This window comes from Heterocephalus glaber, unplaced genomic scaffold (assembly GCF_053883595.1).
Source record: "Heterocephalus glaber isolate CG9 unplaced genomic scaffold, H.glaber_assembly_v1.0 deba00001442, whole genome shotgun sequence".
Lineage (NCBI taxonomy): Eukaryota > Metazoa > Chordata > Mammalia > Rodentia > Bathyergidae > Heterocephalus > Heterocephalus glaber.
In genome coordinates, this window is record NW_028258296.1 from 702,882 (window position 1) to 724,103 (window position 21,222).

General features: G+C 52.2%; 1 long non-coding RNA gene across 6 annotated transcripts in view; it reads right to left on the reverse strand.

Annotated features, from left to right (window-relative positions):
- LOC106009133 (uncharacterized) overlaps positions 1-21,222 on the reverse strand; it is a 106,220-nt gene that overhangs the window by 27,604 nt on the left and 57,394 nt on the right. For 5 of the 6 annotated variants that reach the window (XR_015451889.1, XR_015451887.1, XR_015451890.1 and 2 more), the window contains exons 2-6: positions 5,702-5,809; positions 1,845-5,568; positions 839-953; positions 449-681; positions 22-125 (exon numbers count right to left, since the gene is read on the reverse strand). This is a non-coding gene — a long non-coding RNA (uncharacterized LOC106009133). Of the gene's footprint in view, positions 1-21; positions 126-448; positions 682-838; positions 1,029-1,844; positions 5,569-5,701; positions 5,810-21,222 lie in introns of all 6 variants that reach the window. The other variant, XR_015451888.1, reaches the window with a different exon arrangement.

Below are 21,222 nucleotides of genomic sequence, written 5' to 3' on the forward strand. Positions count from 1 at the left end.
CCCATTTAACTAAATACTTACTAAATATCTGCAATGAAGAAGCACTGACTCAAGAAAACGCTGAGGAGACTGTAAAACTGCAGTTGCTTCTGCAAGTGCCAGCACCATCACGGGCTGGCAGTACCCTGAAAGAGAAAGGGGGAGAGCTGTCTCAGGCCTTCCTGGGCTCAGCAGCTGGGCAGTGTGGGCCGGGCCTGTCATTCTGGCTCCACCATTGCAGGAGAACACTGAGTCCCACGGAGCAGGAGGACCAGATCCCGACCCACGTCGCCCGGCAGCCAGGCCAGGAGGGAGGATGCTGGCCCTGGACCTCTGCTTTCCTCTCTGCTTCGTCCCTGGGTCTCATGGCTTCAGGGCAGGCAGCAGGGAGCCACAGGAAGAGCACCCTCGGGGGCTCCAGGACCTGTCCTGTCCCCCACGGCCTTCTTTGCATGGCCCTGGCACTCACCTGGGACAGCAGGCCCTAATCGCTTCAGCCGGAGGCCCCTAGCCCTATGCAGGCGACCTGAGACAGGGAGCATCTTCAGGCAGACTCCAGCTGTACTGTCTGGCAGCCACACTGGCCTCCTGTGATCTTGGCGGATGCAAGGCCCATGGGATCTTCCTCTCTGGAGAACCAGAAGAACGGGCGGGAGGGCCTTTGCCCCTCTGCACAGCGCTGGACAGTCTGCCTCCATGCTCCTGGATTCAAGGAGTCTGTCTTAACCCTGGCGGGAAAGCAACTACCCACTTGCCCTCCTACAGAAGCCCCAAGAATTCAATTCGAAAGGGCAGAGAAGGCTGACTTTAACACCCTCCATACAACTCATTCTAAAAGCAACTTCCCACCCCACCGCACCTGCATTTTATGTTTCCGCTGTGGGAAGGCCTGGCGCACGCTGCTTCAGGGCTGCCATGCAGGCAGAACCTCTCTGTGCCAGGGCTGGGCATCGAAACGAGGGCTTCTTTGGGCTCTGAAGGTGAAGCAATAGCACCTTTTCACCCATCTGTGAGTCACCGCACCACATTTTATTACCCATGATATATTCCTGTGCATAACAAGCACTTCAATAAGCATTTCATAGGGGTCAGGTTAAAACAATAATCAGATCCTTAGTATAGATGAGGACTTTGAGTTTCTCAGAGGTTAAACCACTTGCTCAGCATAGCATACATAGTAAATTCCACAGTAAGTTCAAGCAGAAGTTGATTTAACTAAAAACCCTAGCTCTTTGCCATTGCTGTCTTCAATCACCTCCAACCTGCCCATCTAAGGACTCGCCTGCCTCGCCTGGCGTTGGATTACCAAGCCCCACTCCAACACATGTGCCTCTTTGCTCGCTCATCACTGCCAGGAAGCAGACAAGTACAGCACACAGGAGGAGGTTGACGCTGCGCCCGGCTCCTGTGGGCCTGACCTGGTCTGGCCACTAAGACGTGGCCAGCTCATGGGGTCTCTCCTCGCCCTCAGGAGAGATCCTGGCATCCTGAGTCCACTTAAACGGCTCACACCAACTGCCATGAAGGTGCTGGACCCTCAGTGAACACAATGGACAGAACCACTGCAGAACTCCCTGTGGGCATTTCATGAGGCTCCAGTCTGCCACCCCTTCCATCGGGGCTCTCCCATCCCACAGCCCCAGGCCTCCCGGCCTCACCCCACCTGAAGCCATGCCGTGGTTAGATCGGCTCCCTCAAACTGTCGGGGTGAGCCACACGGGACATTCCCGAAATCTCACCCCCAACTCAGGAGTCACACTATTTCCAGGTATCTTTGACAGCCTGGCCCCAGGACTTGAAGGACAGTCCTGCCTCCCCAGGGAGAGGCCACGTCCTCCTCTGTGGTGAGAAGAAGCCAGACCCACCTCTTCCAGCTCCTCAGTCTTCTTGCTCAGGAGTGAAGTGTGCACCCCAAAGAAGTAGCAGAGGAAGTCTCTGACTTCTTTTTTCTCTTCCCATCCACAAGAAAGTCCCACAACGGAAGCCCCATAAAGAAAACAATGAAAAGCAAAGCGATCATTTCAACCGTGTTTTTGTTTGTTGTGACCAGTCTTCTGCTCCCACCCGACATTACCAAGGCCGCTTCACTCACTCAGCAACGTAAGCGTGGGGCCTCAGACTTACATGCACGAAACACGTATCACATCCCACAAGACGCAGCGAAAACTGAGATCTAGGATGGAGGAGTGCTGGACTGATGCCTGTGCTGGGGGACACGGTGCTAGTCACCAGGCTGCCGCTCAGCTGCTGCGTTATTCACAACGGCGTGCAATGGTAAGGGCTTGCATTTTCGCAGGTTTGGGGGGGTGTGGGCTGGGGCCTTCTAGGGCACGTCTGCCCGGAATGCTGAAGCACCGCCGCCTAGTTCTGTGACCACCGCGGGTCCCAGATCACCATTTGGCTTCACTTCCTCTCCAGGAATGAGGAAAGAATGGGGGTGCAATGGGCCTTCCCCGGCATGGTCACCCGGCCTCACCCAGCTCGGCCGGCAGCGCTTCCCGCCCCTGCTCTGACCCTTCTGCTCTGCGCTGCGGCCAGATCTCTCTCTCTGTCCCCCAGTCTCCCAATGGGACCCCTACTTGCTGTTGTAATTCCAGCTGAAGAAGCTGCAGACCTCACTGCTTCCAAGGAAGAGGCCTGCGTCAGCTAGCGTCCCCTCTCTATGACAGATGCCTGAGACGGCCAGCACACGAGGAGAAACCGTTCCAGCTCACAGTCCTGGGGAGCCCCGGCCACAGCCAGCGGGCCACGTTCTGTGGGCCTGGATGAGACTGGGCACTGTGGCAGGAGCGTGTGCCAGGAGAGTGCTGGGCAGTGCTCGGCGGCCTGCTTACACCATTAGCATCGTCCCTACACCTACCTTCAGCGGCATGAGCACCCTGCCCGAGGTCCAGGTGGCAGGAATTGCCAGGTGAGGCTTCACGCCACACTGCACCACTGTGACCCCCTCCCCGAGAAGGGGCCCAGCTGGCACCCCAGGCTGTGCAGACAGCAGGTGGAGCTGGGGTTGCATGTCTCTGGGTGACTCCTCTTATTTCCATCCTGCCATTCAGAGTCTCTTGTCGGCTGGGCCTTCCAAAGGAGCTCAGGTTTCCATGCCCTCCCCCAGCCCTCTGCCTCTCTCTGTCCCCCGTATAAACCCTCATACGAGGTCCATGTCCATTGCTCCCCTCCAGCTGCAGCTCTTGATGAACTCTGCCTTTCCTTGCCTTCTTTGTTCCCCCAGAGTGTTCATCTTGGGCGCCTGCTCCTGAGAGCATGTCTGGCTGCTCACTCACTCCTGTGAGCGGGTTCCTGTCCCCAGAACATCTCAAAGAGCATGCAGAGCTGGTCCTGGGAGCACTCAGGGGTCCCTTTGCCTGGGTTTCACGCTCTGCCCCCCATTTCCCAGCTGGAAGTCCACAGGCAAAATGTCTGGTTTCCCTTTGCTCTAATCTCCTCAGCTATAAAATGGAGGTCGAATGGTATCTAAAAATAGGACTGCTTTAAATGAGCCAATAATTCAAGGCGTCCTATATGGAATTTAAATAGAGTTGGTAGTGTTCTTAAATTTGTTTTTATGACTCAAGAGTTACGTTTTAAAATCTAAATCTGTGAGCAGATCTTCTATGCTCATCGACTGTCATTTTGAACAAGAATAAACAAAGATAAAAAGCGTGCGTGTGCAGGGGCATGGGCTAAATCTGTGTGGCCCTCTCCCACCAGTCTTATTTGGGCCAGAGAGATCGTGCAGGGGAAAGTACTTGTGCAAGTGATACCCCACTATTCCAGAACTGTAAACTGTGGGACAGATTGCATTTGCAATATTTGTTTGAAATAAGCTCAGAGTAAGTGATACCCCAGGGACTAGTCACTGCTGCTAACCTGTCAAAAATCAGCGGAGGCTCCTGATATCATCTGTATATTTACAGGAGGCTTCGCTTCAGAGAGGTGGCTCCAAGCCGGATCTCAAGACCTTCATCTGAACTCTGGGAGGGGTGTAATTGACAGAGAGAATTAAAGGGGCTGAGAAGACCTGGGACTGAACTTTCTCAACAGTCTTAGCTCAGCTCATGTTGCTCGTGATATTAGAGGCTGCGCGATGATATTAAGCGATGCTGAGCTGACAGAGATTAACAGCGTATGCAATTAGATTTAAACGCTGTAATTGGAACATGCTGTTAAGTGCTGCCATCCATCCTGGTCTCCCCTTCTGGGGGGTGTGGCTCTCCTTGGGCAGCTCTGAATTTAACACTGTCCTCTCCAGCCACGTGTCCCCCACTACGGGGCGGTGGCCTGCTGCGTGAGGGAGTCGCATACAGGCTCTGCACAGCCCTCCGGCACTCTGCAGCTTCAGGTGCTCCCTGGGCCAGTTGGCCTTTGGGTTCTGTGACCGGCGGTGTGGACACAAGGACAGTTATCACAGGGATGTGGCCAAGTCATGCTGGTGACGACTCGGGACCTGCTCTGCCAAGCTGCTTGCACACAGGCTGGGAATTTGACTGAGTCTTCGACCGCAGCTCGCGTACTGTCCCCACGGACACCAGGTGTGAGCTGCAGTTCCATTCTGCCCGCCGAGCACTGCTCTCCGCACAGTGGAGACCCTCTCTTGGGCCCGACTGGGACCAGCCTCGTCCATGCCCACTGCCCAGGCTCCACAGGCATCCCCCAGTCTCAGCACCACAGAGGGACAAAGCCCCCCCCCCGCCCTGGACAATCTGCTGTGTCCACACACTCATAGGCCCCAGGCGAGAGCCCCAAAGAGGACCCTAAAATCTGTGCCACTCAGTCTGCTCTCTTGCAAAGTGCAAAAGGGAAAACAGCACTATCATTTGCAAAGATAATTGTATGACCAGGCCTTTCACAGATGCTCCAACTCTGATCTAGAGATCGGTTTCCTGTCACTGACTCCACAGTGGGCCATGGAGGTCTTGAGTGGAAGGGGAGGCTCATCAGCTGAGCATCTGGGACCAGGCTCCAACCACACATGGAGCCATCTGACATCTTGAGGCTCATTCATTCCCATACAGGTTTAGATCTTGGGTCTTAACAATACTGTACTGTTGCATCCAGTGGGCCGTGGGTCTGGGCTCTAGGGTCCCCAGATTCACCCTCGCCAGGCCTGTCTGTCTCTGACATGGGAAGAAGAAGAGGAGTCAGAAGACAGTGCAAAGCGGAAGTAACTTTATCATGGGTTACTCAGTGAAAGCCCTTCCGAGGAGCGGGGAGCCAGAGCTGGGTCACAGCCGCGCCAGGGGCTGCAGGCCCCATCTCCACGCCCCTGAAGCTTGACACTGCATTGACTGGACATGGGGTCTGTTGCTAGGGGGTTTGGATTGTATGGGTTAATAGGGGAGCATGGGTCAGCACGGCGACCTGCACAAGGAGGCGCTAGGGAGGACAGTGCTGCCTGCTCCAGAGGCAAAACCACGGGACTGCTTGGAAACCACTGGCCTCGAAGGCTGCCTTTCCTCCCTCTAAAAAGGGCTCGGGCCTCTCAGCTCTCCCCAGGGGACCCTTCTGTCCCTGAGTAATTATTACCCGTGTTGAAGCTTCGAAGAACAGAAATCCGTCTTCTCATCAGTCCCACAGCCATCCATATCCTTCTCTCTGCAGGAGCGAGGGAAACAAGATACTACAAAAAGCTTACCAGGAGTGGGAGTTTCAGAGGTGCCTTTCCAAGACAGTTTAATGACAGTCTTCCTTCCTTACCAGACATACTGTTCTGCATCGTGATTCTTACCTAAAATGCAGCTCAGAGATCTTCCTGCATCAGTTCCTAAAAAGCTCCACGGCAGAACTTCAGGACGCCAGTCCTCTGTTGGTGAATTTAGGTTCTTCCCAGGCTTTGCTGTGGAGAACAATGTTGCGTGGGCCATTTTTCACACAAGCAAATGTATTCAGGGTAGGATTTTCAGAAATGGAACTGCACGATCAAAGAATAAATGTGTTTGTCTCTTGGTGTGATATTATTGAACACATGATAATATTTATTATTATTTGTGTGATTAATTTATATTGTCTCTGTGTGATATTCCCTGACTTTCATCCCACCAGCAGCTTCAGGCAGCATTGGCCACATGAAGCTTCATCAGACATTTGAACATTCCCAGTTTCACAGGTGGCAACATGATAGGAAGTAACTTAATTTTTTCCCCTCTGTGCCAAAATTAGAGTGACTTTCTCTGTCATAAGACTCTCTAGCTTGGGATTTTGCTTCTCTCTGATCTGAATAAGCATATCCTTTACTCAATGGTCCTTTCCATAATGATTTGCCAAAACTATTTATATATTACAGATATCAGGCCGTTGTCTATAATAAACTGCAGATATCTTGACTAGGGTCAGCTGATGTTTGGCTCTACTTATAGCATTTTTTGAATGCAGATACTTTAATTACATAAGGTGAAATTTATCAAATTTTTTCTCTTCTAGCTTTTGCACTTTGCTGAATAGTTGAAAAGATTTTTTCCATTCCTCTGTAATAAAATGATTCTCACATGTTTTCTTCTACTACTTTTATTATTTAATTTTCAATTCTAAGTATTTGTTACACCTGGAGTTCATCTCAGTGGACAGTATGAATGTGAATCCAATCTTTTGTTTTGCAAATGGCTACCCAACTATTACTATTAAGGTCTAGGCCAGTGGTGGCAAACAGTTTAGAGACGAGTGCCCAAACTGCAACCCCAAACCGACTTATCTATCATCAAGTGCCAGCACTACAATTAAACCTGAACACTGAGGTTCTAGTTTAGAAGAAACAACATGGCAACTTGGTTCCCATGCCGACAAAGAGGGCCCTGCATGCTTGCTGCACCCTGAATGCCACAGGTGCACCACCACTGGTCCAGACGCACACACACACACACACACACACAAACACGTGCATGCACACACATGCACACACACACTCTGATCTGGGCTGTCTCCTTTTTCTGGGGTTAGGGAAGTGCTGAAGATTAGACCCAGGGCCTTCACACTCAGCATCATCCCCCGCCCATTTTTATTTTTTATAGTGAGACAAGCTCTTGCTAAGTCACTGAACTGCCCCAAGTGGCCTCAAACTGTGATCCTCCTGCCTCAGCCTCCCAGAGTTCTAGGGTCAGGTGTGCGCCCCCACTAAGCGAAGTTGCCAGTTTCATTATACATCAGATTCTACACATATTTGAGTTCCACTTGTAGGTTTCCCATCCATCCCATTGGCTTGATTTATGAGCCAGTAGCTCACTGTTTATTAAACATTATGGTATGTTTTCACATTTCCTGGAACAGGCACTGTCCCTTCTTGTCCTTCTTTATCTGTTTTCTAACGATTTTTTCCCATGAGAACAATTCTATTTGTAACTGTCTTTGGTTTTTATTAGGATGTATTCTATGTATAAACTAATGTAGAAAAGGTATGGCATTATTGGGTCACAACTTTTTATGCAAGAACTTGGTGTGTGTTTTCCTCTTGTAGCTCTTCTCTGTAGAAGCAGGAATGTGTGTGTGTATGAGCGTGTGTGTGCTGTGTGTTTTACAGATAAAGACATGCACATGTTTACATGTGATTGTGCTTACATGTAATGTATTATTTATAGTGTGTGCATACCTAAAATATATGTGATATTGCATTAATCAACTGCTTTTCATTGTCTCTGCACAATGAGCAGAGATTTTGTCTTTAAATTTATTAATATGAGGAATTTCATCACTCTACATCTTCATGTTGATTCATCCTTATACTCCTGAAGTAACTCCTCTTCCTCATGGCATGGAATTCATTAATATGTTGCTATGTTCTGCTAGCTAACATTTCATTTGGAAGTTTGCATATTGATATAGGAATTTTTTCAAGTGTGCAAACGTCCACTAGATGATCTTTAAGATCTCTTTAATTTGTAACATCCATTGAGCAAATTTCAAGAAACAGGATGAGAAGAGTTAGATGTTACACATTTTGGTGCTGACTGTAAGATAAAAGGGGAATTGAAAAAATTATTTTTACACTCTGTGCTCAGTACAGTGTCTAGTACTAAGCAGGTGCACAAGCAATGTTTGCTAAATGACTAAACAGATGAACGAAGATTACGGGCCATCAGGAGCCTCGAGATAATGCAGGAGGTGGCCCTGAAGTAGAGTCCCAAGGCCAGCCTGAGGCGGGGAGAGCATGGGGCTGGACCCCAAGTTCACGGAGTCGGATCCCCCTCTGCCCCACTGTGGCCAAAGACTGAGACCCGACACTGAACTCACTTCCTGTCTGGCAGACGGGGAGAGTCGGATGTGGTATGTGGCTGTAGGGACAGGAAGTGAACAGTCTGGATGAATAGCGAGTGTACAGCTTCCCTCCCCCTTCGGCAGGAACACATATTCCAGCTCAGGGAGTAAAGCAAGATCACACCACACCCCACACATATGCAAATAATTGTTTTGTTTTGTTTTTTTACAGAAAGCAAAACACCCCAGGCCGAGGCAGGACCATCGGGTTTTCTGTGACGCAGAGCCTGGTTCTGCCCCCTGTCAGGCCTGGCCGCCTGTGGCCGCCTGTGGGCCTGTTATTTAAACCCTGCCTCTGTCTCCTGCTCTGTAAGTGAGCTTGACAGTGCCGACTGACAGTGCACAGGCTGGCAGGCCACAGCCCGGCAGGCACCCAGTCTTGCACAGCTGACAGGAGGTCCAGGTCACCCACGGCATCGGGTCCCTACCAGTCGGGCCTCCCACAGGGTGGAGATGTCCAGCGCCTGGCTGAGGACCCGGTCACACACCTGTGGCTGCCTCGCCCTGTGTGTCCCAGGGCCCCAGCTTCATGCTGCCCTGTCTCAAAGCACCGCTCGTGGGGGGCACCAGACGTGGCCAGCACCGACCGCAGCCAGTCGTAGGGTGGGGCTCCTGGCGCGCAGCGTGTGTGCCCTCAGCGACTGGGAAACTCCACCGAAGGTGCCACTCTCCTCTGTGTCCCCTCCTCTGTCCCCATCCCTGCCTCCATCTTTGCCCCGGATGGCTCCTGTCTCTCTGGGCAGCCTGCCTGGCCCTGCCTGGCCATGGCCCCTGGGCCCTCACCCTTGGGCCTGTCATCCTGCCTCTCCTGCAACTGCTGGAAGGAGACCTTCCTCTCCATGAGGTGAAGGCCAGCCCAGGTCCACCCAGGATGCAATCGCCACCATGTGCCTGGGGACACCTCAGAGCCAGCTTCCACGGTGTCCGACGAAGCCATGAGGCACAGATGGACGGAGCTCAGTCCTCCAGGAAGTGCTGTTCTGCCGCCTCCACCTTTGGTCCTCACCTGCCTCACCCGGTCCCTTCTAGTTCTCTCCCTCGCCTCTGACTTACAGGTCAGGAAAAATCCATCCTTCCCCTCCTGGGGAGCTGTCTACCGCAGCTCTCACCCAGCCTGCTCTGGGTTGCACGCTGGACAGGCATATGCGCGTGCACACTCGTACGCCCTGAGCACCCTGGCCGGGGCCAGAGTGAGCATGTTCTGCTGAGGCGAACCATCGGCCTGCAGCTCTGTGCACACCGGGGGCCGCGTTGCCTCCACACCCACCCCTGCTCTGCCTGCTCCTGGCCAGGACTCCCAGGAAAGGGAGACCCGGGCAGAGCAAGGACGAGCTGAACCATGCTCTTGGACTTTCCGTGCACCCCAGGCCCAGGCTGCCAGCCGGCTGTCCCCAGCCCACTTCCTGTGTGAGGTCCCTCCGAGTGTGGACCGGTCCCCATGGGGGCAGCCTCACTGCAGCCCCCTCCTCCCCGCTCGGTAGGCGTGCACCGAGTGTCTGCATCCCCAGTCCCAGAGCTCCTCCGCACGCTGAGACATCCATAAACATTTACGGATGGTGAGTGAACGGACAAGCAAACGGAACAGCCTTGGGAGCCGTTGTGTCCTAGGTGCACGTCAGAAAGCAAGCACACGTTAATTAGAACAGCTGACGAGCACCTTCCCCAGCAGCACACAAATCTGACACGATGTAATTAGTCCACAATTACTCCAGCAATCAAGGTGTGCTTGCTTTGCTCCCATGGAGCCATAATTGCTCCACAGTGAGGAAGCTGGGGTGGGGTACACAGAGCAAGGGGCAGCTAGGAGCCCCAGCATCATGGAGAGCGCAGGATGTGTCACAGGCAGGACAGGGAGGTCTAGGCTTCCTCAGTTGCCAGGTCTGCTCTGCCCGCACAATTCAGGGCATGACCAGGCCACTCTTTGGATCTCTCTCTCTCTCTCTCCCACCAACTAGATAGATGATAGATAGACTGACAGACAGACAGACAGATGAAGATAGACTGGTGAATGATAGATGATAAGTAGATAGATGGATGGATAGATAGATGACAGATGGATAATGATAGATACACGATAAATAGATAAACAGATTGATAGATGACAGGTAGGCAGACAGATGGACAGATGCATGGAGAAGTGATAGACCCGTAAGTAGAGATGGAGGCACCTAGGCAGGAGAGAAGGCCAAGCGGTGCCCGCCCTGGAGAGGCCTTGGAGCCCGACGCCTGCTCCAGGGACCCAGGGTGCAGTCTGGGAGCAGATGGGCACTGTGTCTGCTCGGCTCCCTCCTTGGTCCGGGTCACATGGCCTCAGATCTCCTCATCGCCGTGTTCTCTCATCACACCCTCCCTGAAGCGCTCACTGGGGTCAGCCATGTCCCCGGCCCAGCCCAGGGTGGACAGCTTGTGCTGTGCAGCTGGGATCGGGCAGCCCTGCAGCACTGGGGCCCCTCCAAGCCTTTCCACATTCTTGATCTAGTGGATTTAGAGTTCCTCAGCTTTATTTCCCTAGGCGCTTCCAGGATGGTGCCTCCAGACCCAGGAATTTAGGACCATAAGAAACAGTGGCACCCATGCTGTGAGCTCCCACCGCCTCGCAGCAACAGGGCACGACCCAGGGCCATGGAGAGTGGAGCAGGTCCACTGTCACCATGTCGAGGAAGCTCCTAGGCCGGGAGTGCCCGAGCTGCCAGGGGACTGGGATCCTTGGCCACACCCAGCCTCTTGCTGATGGACAGGGGCAGTGGATATCAACCTGGCCCTGGGGTCACTCGCTGTCCCACTCTGCGGCAGGGCTGTGTCTTTGAGAGGAGCTTGAAGTAGTGCTCAGGGTGGGGACCCTTTTCCTGCTGGGTGGGCAGTGTCAGCACAACTGAGCTCCACCAGACACCCTATCATTTCCTGGCTTCCAGGTCCCTCCTTGGCCCTTGCCAGGGCCTGACAGTCCGTATACTTCTTCCTCTTCATCTCTTCACATGCACATCACCCCCACCGGGAGGTACATCCCAAAAGGGCAAGGACTCCTGCCTTCCCAGCACTGCCAGGGAACCCACAATAGATCTCTTAACAAACCAGTGAAATGGGGTGTGGTGATGCAGCCCAGGAGGCTGAGGCAGGAGGACTGCAAGTTCAAGTTCCATGTGGGCAAGTTAGCAAGTTGCAGCTCAGTGCAAGGCCTCCAGTTCAATCCCAGGACAGAAATCAGTCAGTGAGTGAACGGATGAGGAGCAAATCACTGGATTAAGCACAGGGCCACAGTGCAGGTTGAATGCTAGGACCAAACACAGACACTGCCCAGAGCTGGGCTCTTCTCCACCGAGACTAGGAGGTGACCAGTGCGACTACCAAGCCCCTGTCAGCGGCCCCTCTGGCGCCCACCTCACTCCTGCATGCTCTGTGCCTCCCCAGGGCCCAGTGGGCTGGGGCTCCGCTCAGTGCCGGCCTCTGCCCCAAGACAGCAGCGACCCCTCTCCCCTCGGAAGCCTTGCAGAGAGAGACACAGCTGTGAAGCCCCGAGTCTCCTCCTCCCTGCTCCCCTGTGGCAAGGAGAGAGGTGGGCATGGCCCAAAGATCAGATCAGTGGCCGGCCAGCAGGTGCAGAGCACAGGCAGCATCTGCCCCACCCGGGAGGTCTCACCTCAGCCGCTGGGGCAGGAAGGACCTTTCTGGAGCAGCACCTGCTAACGACCACTGGCTGGGCTCCCTGCACGCCCTCAGCCCAGGGGAAGGCCGGTGTCTCGCCAGCGGGTGGCAAGGGAACACACGAGTGGAGCCTCACTTGTGTTCGTCCACACATGCGGATCAGGCACGCCGTTCTGTCAGGCCTGTGGTGACGGGCAAATGAGATGCACAGAGGGCTTGGACCACACCGAGGACTGCTGCCGCGTTTTAGCCGTGGACTCTTCCTGAAAAAGAGCAGAAGCTGGAGGTGCAAGGACAGCAGCAGAGGGCGAAGGAGGGAGGCAGGGAGCAGCGGCACTCCTGGGTGGTGACGGGGATCGAGCTCCAAGGCACCACCTGCAGGGCCACCCTGGGCCTCCCAGCAGTGACAGACGCCAAGGCCCCCAGAAGAGAGAAGGCTTTTGGGGGGAAGAGGATGGGAGGGGCGGGGCTCAAATTGCACTCTGCCGATGGTGGCACCAGGCGTCCAGGGAAAGCAGGAGCGTGTGCAGGTCGAGCGGCAGCAGGCAACCATGCGGACTTTGGCCACTTATGTTGGCGATGCAGGGAGCTTCCCGGGCTCCTGTTCTAAGGCACAGGGCTGAAGCAGGACCCCAGGGATGCAGGTAGACGCGTCTCTCCTCTACTGTCCCCTCCCGGGCCAGGAGGCCCTGTGGGTGCCTACAGGGCTGCGCAGTGCTGGGAGCTCAGCCTGTATTTACTTCCTGCAGCCTCTGGAGCTGCCCAGGACCTTCTCATGACTCCTGTGCTCTCAGGATGGACGAGTTTTGGGCTCATGGGCCTGAGCCCCAGGAGCCCGGCCTCAGGGGAAGGCACCTGGGAGAAGGGAGGTCGGCTTGGATCTTGGCTTCAGCCCTGGGCTCAGAGCAGACCTGCGTGGGCTGCGAGAGGGAAAAGTCTCAGGGTTCCCCACAGTGCACCTGGGCAAGTCCCGAGTGCTTTCACCACGCCCCTGCAAAGTCCAAAAAGATCCCCTCCTCAGCCTCTGCAGTTGGTTTTCGGGAACTGTCAGCCAAAGCAGTGGCGCTCGCCCATCCCGTCCTGTCGGGAGCACTGCACAATCAGATGTCAGATGTCAGTTGTCCTCGGAAGCCATTTCTCACTTGGAGGAGGCTGTGAAGAGGAATCCAGGTGGCCACTAGGCCAGGAGCCAAGCTGCAGGAGTTGAGATGTTTCCTGGACGCCATCCGCATGGCTGTAGCAGGACTCGGCTGTGTCGAACTCGATATTCCCTCCAAAGCCATTAATCTGCGCTCAGCTACTTCTGGAGGTTGGAACAGACTTGGCAGCTGTGCCTGGCAGGTCCGGGGAGAGGATAATGTCATTCTGTGCTAGTTAGACAAACGTCAACTGGGAGAATCAGAAATTAGGAAATGGAGTTCCCGTCCTGCCTGCCATGGTGTCCCTTTCCGAGAGTGGGAAATGCAGGTCATGAGATATAAGTTTATATGTACACATAAAATGTATATGTACACACCATATATGTTTCATGTATGCATATTGGTATCAATACAGTTTAGCTGCTACTGTGGTGATTTCGTTGTCAACGTTACCAGGAAACAGATGCTGTAGTGGTGGAAGAAGGAGCACGTTCCTGTGGCACAGACATTGAATTGTGAGGGTTTTATAACTGATAGCCCTGAGCACAAGGCCCAGTCCACTGTTCACACTCAGTATACATTTCCTTCCATTTTCCCTGCTTACCAAAGAGGAGGAGGCTTTCTTACTTACAGGGAAGAAAGCACAGGGCCAGCATATCAAATGAGTGGCCACCTGTTCTCACAGGTAAAGTTGTACTGGAACCTGGCCCCAGCCGGTGTCCACTGGTGTCCATGACACTGCCCGCAGACCACACAGGCTGAGAAGCCTGACATGCCTCCTCTGTCATCCAAGCTCCGAGCATATTCAGAGCTCTTGAAACATGAAGTAAGAATAATTAAATAATTTGCCTGAACTCCCAAGGGTACTTAGTGGGCAAAAGGCAAACTAACCTGTGTCCTCTACTGGACGTGGTCAACAGCTCAGACAAATGATTCAAATCAAGCAGAATCCTCAGCCTACCTCACAGAATGGCCGGTGCCCACATTCATCATAGCAGTTCGTGAAAAATATTATATCCTTTATTATACAGTGTCTCTTTTTTTAGTCTAATAACTTTTTTAACCCCAAAACATAAATAAGAAAGATATAAGGAGCAAAATCTTGCCATTATTATCACAAGCAAAAATCTGACTACACGTGTATCCCAGAGAATGGCTGAGTACAAATCCGGGTCACATAGCACCTGGGGGTGACCCCAAATGACGGGTTCTGTGCTGCCTCGGAAGGCTCTTCTGTCCACCAGCGTGCTATCTGTCCTACCCATGTGCACTGCAGCTGCCCCTTCGCTTCCCAGACTGATTTTTCTCTTCTGAGTTTTTGAAGAGAAACTTCTCCCCACCTTCAGGTGCCCAGCACCCTTCTACACAACCCTGCAGCAGGGTAATCTGACCCCAGCCTCATCATAAAACCACTGACTGGACAGTAATTTAGCAGTAACGTGGTTCCACCCATACTTGTGGAAGCTTTGTGATGGCTGGAGCTTTGGGGTTTGTACAGTTTCAAGAGGGTTTTGCTCTTTTCTGATGGAGCTGAAGACCTCCAAAACGAGCCAAGGCTGTTTCTTCAGAGCTTCTACAGTGAGGGAGTCGGCTGCCTTCACAGGTGCTCAGAGGAAGCAGGGACAGGAATGTTTTGCACTAGAAGAAAGAGATCAAAGGGGAGGCATCTAGGGAGCCCTCACTGGAGTCTGTGGGCCTGGGGAAGCTAAGGTAAGCCACTACTAGAAGTAGAACACATGTGGATTTGGCAGAGGGAGCATGTGTGTTTTCTCCGGTTGGCTCTGAATTGTAAATGAGGGTAACAATAGGGAAGCTGGCAGTCACTGACCAAGTCTTGACTGTTAGGCCCAAAAGCTGAGATCTAGATTCTGAGACCAACTGCTACAGTGGTTGTGGGTCGGAGTTCAACTGGGTGCATTGGTAGGGACAATGCCCGCAAGCCCCCACCTTGGGTCACCGTCTCATTTGCAAGAGGTTGACCAGCCACAGAAAATAAGAGACCCAGATCTTCATGCCGTCAGGTTGGTTACCTCCATGGTCTGCCGTGTCACAAACTCATCTCATCATTTTACTGTTGTATCATCACGCTGCCCTTTGATGGGAGCAGTAGCACAGAAACGTTTAGGGCTCTAGACAGAATGTGATGAACCGGATCACAGCCACGATGACACAACAAGAACAATTCATCAGGGCCGGGATTTAGCTCAGTGGTTCCGGCACCTGCCTTGCAGGCGCAAGGTCCTGAGTTTGATCCCCGGTACCAAAAAAAAAAAGAACAAGTGATGGTCCAATTCCCGACCCAAGCAAAGAAAACAAACCCCAGATGCATGAGGATCAATCATGGACACTTTCATGAGGTCCATTTTTCCTTAAGGTGAAGTGTAGTCTACACTACCTGTGCCATTGATCTAGATAAGCAAGAAGTCTTAGCAACACAAGCACCACCATTACCAGCCAACCAAAGACCTAGAGCAAAGCTATTGTGTCATCACTCCTGCCTACAACTCGAGACTGATCTGCATCCTACCTAGGACAGAAGTGATACAATTAAAACCCCCGCTAGGCTGAGTGATAAGGCTCTTATAGTCTTTGCTATTTGTATGATTCTCACCATTGGGACACTGCTCTGACTGTCCACGAACAATGCATAGCTTCTTTCCTAAATGGAAGCCTGAAGCCGAACATTGACTTCACAGCTGTTTGGCATTAGAGTAACTTCCAGTAAGGTTTGAGTGCAGCTTTCTTCCTAGGTCCCTTCTAGTAGGTAAAATCCCTGGGTTGAAGGTCATTAAAAGGCTACTTAGGTAGACACTAGGGGGAGATGGCATAGTAACTAGTGCTAGCACACGAGTTCCTTGCAGGATGTAGCAAGCCAAGGCCAAGTGTTAATGGGAAACCCATTAACTCATGGCCCTTCCTGTTGCCAGTTCTGAGAGGGATAACTGGTGGTTCCCAAGGGAGCAAACTATAGTATTTGGCCACAGGGCCAGTAAAATTACCTTGGCCAAGGGAGCACAAAAGTTGCTATAATTATCCTAAGTTTAAAGATGCCAATGTGGATTGCAACCTTTCCAGAAATGTTGAGTAGTAAAGGCAAGACAGTTTTTTAGTTTTAAATCATGCTTTAATCAGTTTGTTTATAATTATTTCCACAAAAGGTTCGTGTGACTCAGTCAGCCTTGCATGCTAATCAAACAAAACTGCTGCCCATTTGCCCGCAGGAACAAAGCCCAGGTTTAATGCCCAATATCAGAAAAAAATGATGCTACCTATTGAGCCTGAGAAATGTTAACCCCTTTGAGTTTCTTTTATGTAGCCCTCAAATGACTGATTTGGTTCTGACTCAAACACTCCCTGGAGTGGCCTTTGAAAGCCCAAATCATCCTGGTAAAGTCAGACTATTGAGAGAAATTAGTGCAAAACTTAGAGCTGTAATGAGAATACATTTAAGTCCCAGGAGTTATTTCCAGCAGTTGGAGAGGATTTCTGCTTCACCAACCCCATAAGAGCCAGTTCAAAATGATGGTTTTCAACTGAGTGTGTCTCCGGACCCAATCCTTCCTAGCTGCCACTAAATGTAGGAAGCCATCTCAGCAGGCACAAAACCAGAGAAAAGGAATCTCTGGATGGAAGCCAAGCTCTCTAGTCAAAAGAAATCTAGGTGGAAGGGAAACCTTATCCCATTTTATTGGTGACCCAAGGCTAAATTTGTCTGGGTAGGTGCTGTTCTTATATAACTCCATGCTCTGCTAAGAGCAACCCAAGCACAGGGCCTACAAAGATGTGCAAATATGAAAAAACAGTAAAAAGGGCTGAAAGGGAATGACATGAGCCCATCAAGGACTTTCAAGAAATGGGAGCCAATAACAAGACCCAGCTTCTGACCTGAGAACAGACAGCCAAAGACTCGACACCAGCCTGGGATTCAGACCCAGGGCTGGCCAATCCCGTGGACACCAACTGGCCAGCTGGGAAGGGGAAGGTACAGAGCCTCTGTGCGGGCACCACTGGTCCAGGCCTGGGTCCAAGGTGATGGGTAGTGCAGCCCATGTGCTGAGGAAGCCCCAGAAACCCCAGATCTGACCAAAAACTCCCTGAAGGAGGACAGACAGAGGCCACTGAGTCTGAGCTAGCAACAGCAAGGCAGTTGGTCACCATCACTTGCATTTGGCAGAGACAGAGGACAGGTAGGAAGGTGGGAAATAGAGATGGTGAGAACAGGGGTATCGGAGGCTCTCAGTAGAGGAGCAGAAGATATGCAACCGGAAGGCGCCCCTGCCATGGGCTCGGGGGCATGGTCAGCTGTCTCTTGTTGGTCTTGAGGTGGAATCGGGAACAAGAAAACAGAACACAGACGTTGGAAGCTCTTGATCAAGTCCTGAGCTGCTGCTGCAGAGCCAGGCTTTGTCTCTCAGTGCCCCTGCATGGCTGGGGCTGAGTTCCAGTGTCGCCCAGGGTCCGGCCCCATCTGCTTACACATTCAGCTTCTCAGCCTCTGTTTTCCAGTTCACTTTCAGGACGGTTAAGACACCTAGGTAGGGAGTCATCCAGCTCCAGAGCACACTGGTGGTGTAGCTCTCAACCGGTTTATTAACCCATATGAGCTCTAAGTTCCTTACCTGCAGAATGGGAATAACACACCGAGAACCAGGTGAGATCTGCCAGACCTCCCACGCAGATATTTAGGGTGCATCAGAACATCTTAAAATGAAACAAAATGGCCAAGAAGAAGCAGTTTCCAGACATTCTTTCATAGCTGAGAATATCTAGTTAGGTGGGATATTTTAATGAACTGCTAGGAGAGGAAGGACAGTATTAAGTAACAATAAATAGTTGCAAAACCACCTTCTAAGGACAGGTGTGTCTGGTTAACAATAGGGCTTCTGTTTGTCAGAGTGCTTTATGAAACCTTAGACCACAGCTTACTTATTCTGTAAAAGAGGAATGGCCAGCCTGGCCTGGTGAACAGGAATCCCCTCTGTCTGCTTCCCGCCAAACGATGCTCAGCTCTTCTACCAGTGCCAGCGATTTGAGAAGGCACAAATTCTTAGCCTGCTGCAATGCCCGGTCCTTTGGTCTGGCCCAGCTAATGGTTCACCACAGAAGCATGGTGAAGACCAAGACGGATTAGGTACAGTGGCACAATCACCAATATTTAACTGTTTTAACCTACAAAATGGTGATTTCATGTGCTTCCACCCAATACTGAGTATTGAGACTACTTTAAACCAGGCCCAGGCCAAGGCCCAGGGCAATCCCTTCCTAAATGGTAGCCACCCTTATTATCAATTACCAAGAAGAGGCCAGCTAACCTAGGGAACATCGAGAAGATAGCATTCGCTGTGGTTTATTCCTGGATGTCCCCCCAGGGCCTTCTGGGATCATAGGTGGGGCTTTGGGGAGGTGACTGGATGTGGGGGGGTGCTAACCCCCTGGTGGATTCGTTCACAGATGAGTTTATAGCTGGTTGTGCTGGCAGGAGGCAGGGCCTGGCTGTCACTGAAGAGGTGACCTGGAAGGGTTCACCTCCCTCCCCAGCTCCTCCCCCTGGTTCTGCTTCCCTCCGCCGTGGTATGAATAGCTTTACCTCCACAGGGCCCCTCTGCCAAGCTGCCCTGCCTTGGAGCCAGGAGACTAGGGAATGACAGCGTGAGCCAAGGTAAACCTGTCCTCTTCTAAGGTGTGAGTGTTGGGTATCGTGTCCAGGTTATGATAAGGTGACTAAGAGCATTTAAAGTCTGGTCCAATGGATGAATCTACTGGTTCTTAAAGTCCGGTGGACTCTGGCATCGTGGTCTGGAACGTCAGTCCACTTGAGGCGCTGTCCACCATGGAGTCTGATGCAGAGCACAGCACCAGCGCGGGCCTAGCAAGAGCGAAGCTAGATCCTCTGCATGCCCATCAGCATCCCACCAGGACCGGAGCACACACTGGAGCACAGGCTGGAGTCTGCACGGAGAACGGCAATTTGAAGAGCAGGGCAGAGCGAGAAGGAGTCACCTGACTTCCGTTCTGCTCCCACTCCCAGAGAACTTCCCCAGGACAGCAACACAGTCATAAGCTTCAAGAGAAGCAGCGGTGAGGTCAGGCACCTCTGAGAATGCGGCACACTTCACCCCGCCTGAAGATGTCAGTAGCCCTCATTGCCAACACTCGTTCAGGCCTAGAGACCAGTGAAGACCCTAAAAGTCTCACAGTAAGACAATGTTTAATTGTTTCATTTTATGGAACCTAGCTTTTCTCAAATTTATTTGGTAACATAACTTTTTTTCAGAAAGTGATTAACATTACCTGGAACCCAAATTTTCGAATGATGCTTTCAGAAATGCTTCGTGGGTTATGAATTTTTGGTATGCTGTCCTGTGTTCTTAGCTCAACTTGAGCAAAGCATAAAGGCAGTCACACAGCAGAGTGTAGTGAAAGTCTTTTGAGTGGAATCTGGACAGCTGAGTGCATCAAGCAGCTCATTCTCACAGGCCTTGTAGGCAGCTTTCCACTGGGATGGCTGTGGAGCACGCAGACGTGTCCAAGATGGTACAAGAAACAGCATCAAAAAGACGAGGATTCATAAGGACACTCTGATCTCTATTTAGTAAAATAAATCTTTTACGTTTTACTTAAAGTTTAGAAGGAACAATGAGTAAAATAAAGTCAAGGAGAGCTTGCCAAAGGAGCTGCGTTCTGAAGGGTTCATAGTAAGGGCTGGCTGAGGGGAAGGGTCAGACGGGTGAGCCTGTGGACAGAGAGCGACAGCAAGATTGCTGTGCTGGTCGGTGTGTTTCATGGGCACCAGTTCTGCGAGATCTGCCCGTGAGGTGGCAGGGTGTGTGCCCCGCTCCTGGCTGCTTGTCAGAAGGGACCCTGTGAGGCTCAGTCTCTGGCCCACAGATGAGCATGCAGCTTCCTTGGCCTTCTTGGGAAGGACATTCTCAGGACATTCCCTTTAGAGCCAGCCACAGGCAGGGAGAAACCCGGCTGCACAGAGGGGCCACACACTGGTACTCCATGGCGGGGAGCCCCCTCTGGTCACCCAGGAGCCTCAAGGACGGCAGTCCACGGACTCTGACGAGGCCCTCTCCACATGTTGTCTCCACAGTCCCCCATGCTGGTGGAAAAGAAAGCTCGTCTTCCTCCAGGCCAGGCATTTAAACTTGCAGAGAGGAACACTGGCCCGTGGGTGCTGCGCGTGTTCCTCAGTTGATGCCTGGGACACAGGGCTGTGCATAACGCATAAGGCAAGTGGGAGAAATGGCCCCCCAAAGAACTGGCTATTCTAGAGGAGCAAAGTCACTGGAAACACCAACAGTGACTTGAAACCTTATGTTGGGGTGCGACGTTCATGCAGCAGAGCAGCTCCTAGAGCCTACAGGTAGTGCAAAGTGAGGCACGCTCCCCAATTGCAAATGAGCAAAACGCCTTGAGCTCCCCCAAACTTGGTATTTCTCTGAACCCTCAGAGCCACACCTGACACAGACCACGTTAGTCCTCTGCTGGGAACCAAGGAAATGCAGCTCAGACAGTGTGGGTCCCCGCCCCAGCTCACACACTTCTAGGGCCAGATGTCACACGCAAAGCCTGGTCCTGTGTCCAGATCCAGAAAGCCATGTTCAATTCACTTCAAGAGAACCAAGAAAACCATTGAGTCAGGATTTATTTATTCTAACAAAGAGAAACAGCTCTTCAATTTATGTACACAAACTCGGAACGAGAGTATCCTGAAGTACTAGCTGTTCAGACACGCAGCAACAGTGGGTTGGGTCACAGGGTGGCACAGGATGTGCCTGCTCCACTGTCCCAGTGCCCGTGGACCTCGTGCAAACCCCATGCTCCTTGGAAACACTCGTCCGCCTGAGAGCCAGGGGAGGCGCACAGTCCAGGAAGTGCAATTAGCTGCCTCCATGTGCATTTCCTCATCTGTTGTCTCCAGGATTCAGCCACCAGAAAGCTCACATTTTCAGAACACGCTCTTCCAAATGACCAGAATCACCAACAGATTTTCAGTAGGTCCAAGAGGTCAGCCCCGGAGTCCTTGGGATACAGGGAAATATGTGCCAGGCGCCTCTTCTGAACAGCACACTACTCTAGGCACAAAGAGACATGGGAATGAGAGGAAGAGGGAGGAAGGAAGAACCGGCCAGATGCAGAGATCAGGTAAGATGTAACAGGCTCCACTGCATGGCTCTGAGCCAGCTGTCTAACCTCAGCACGGGTAGGACGAACCCTG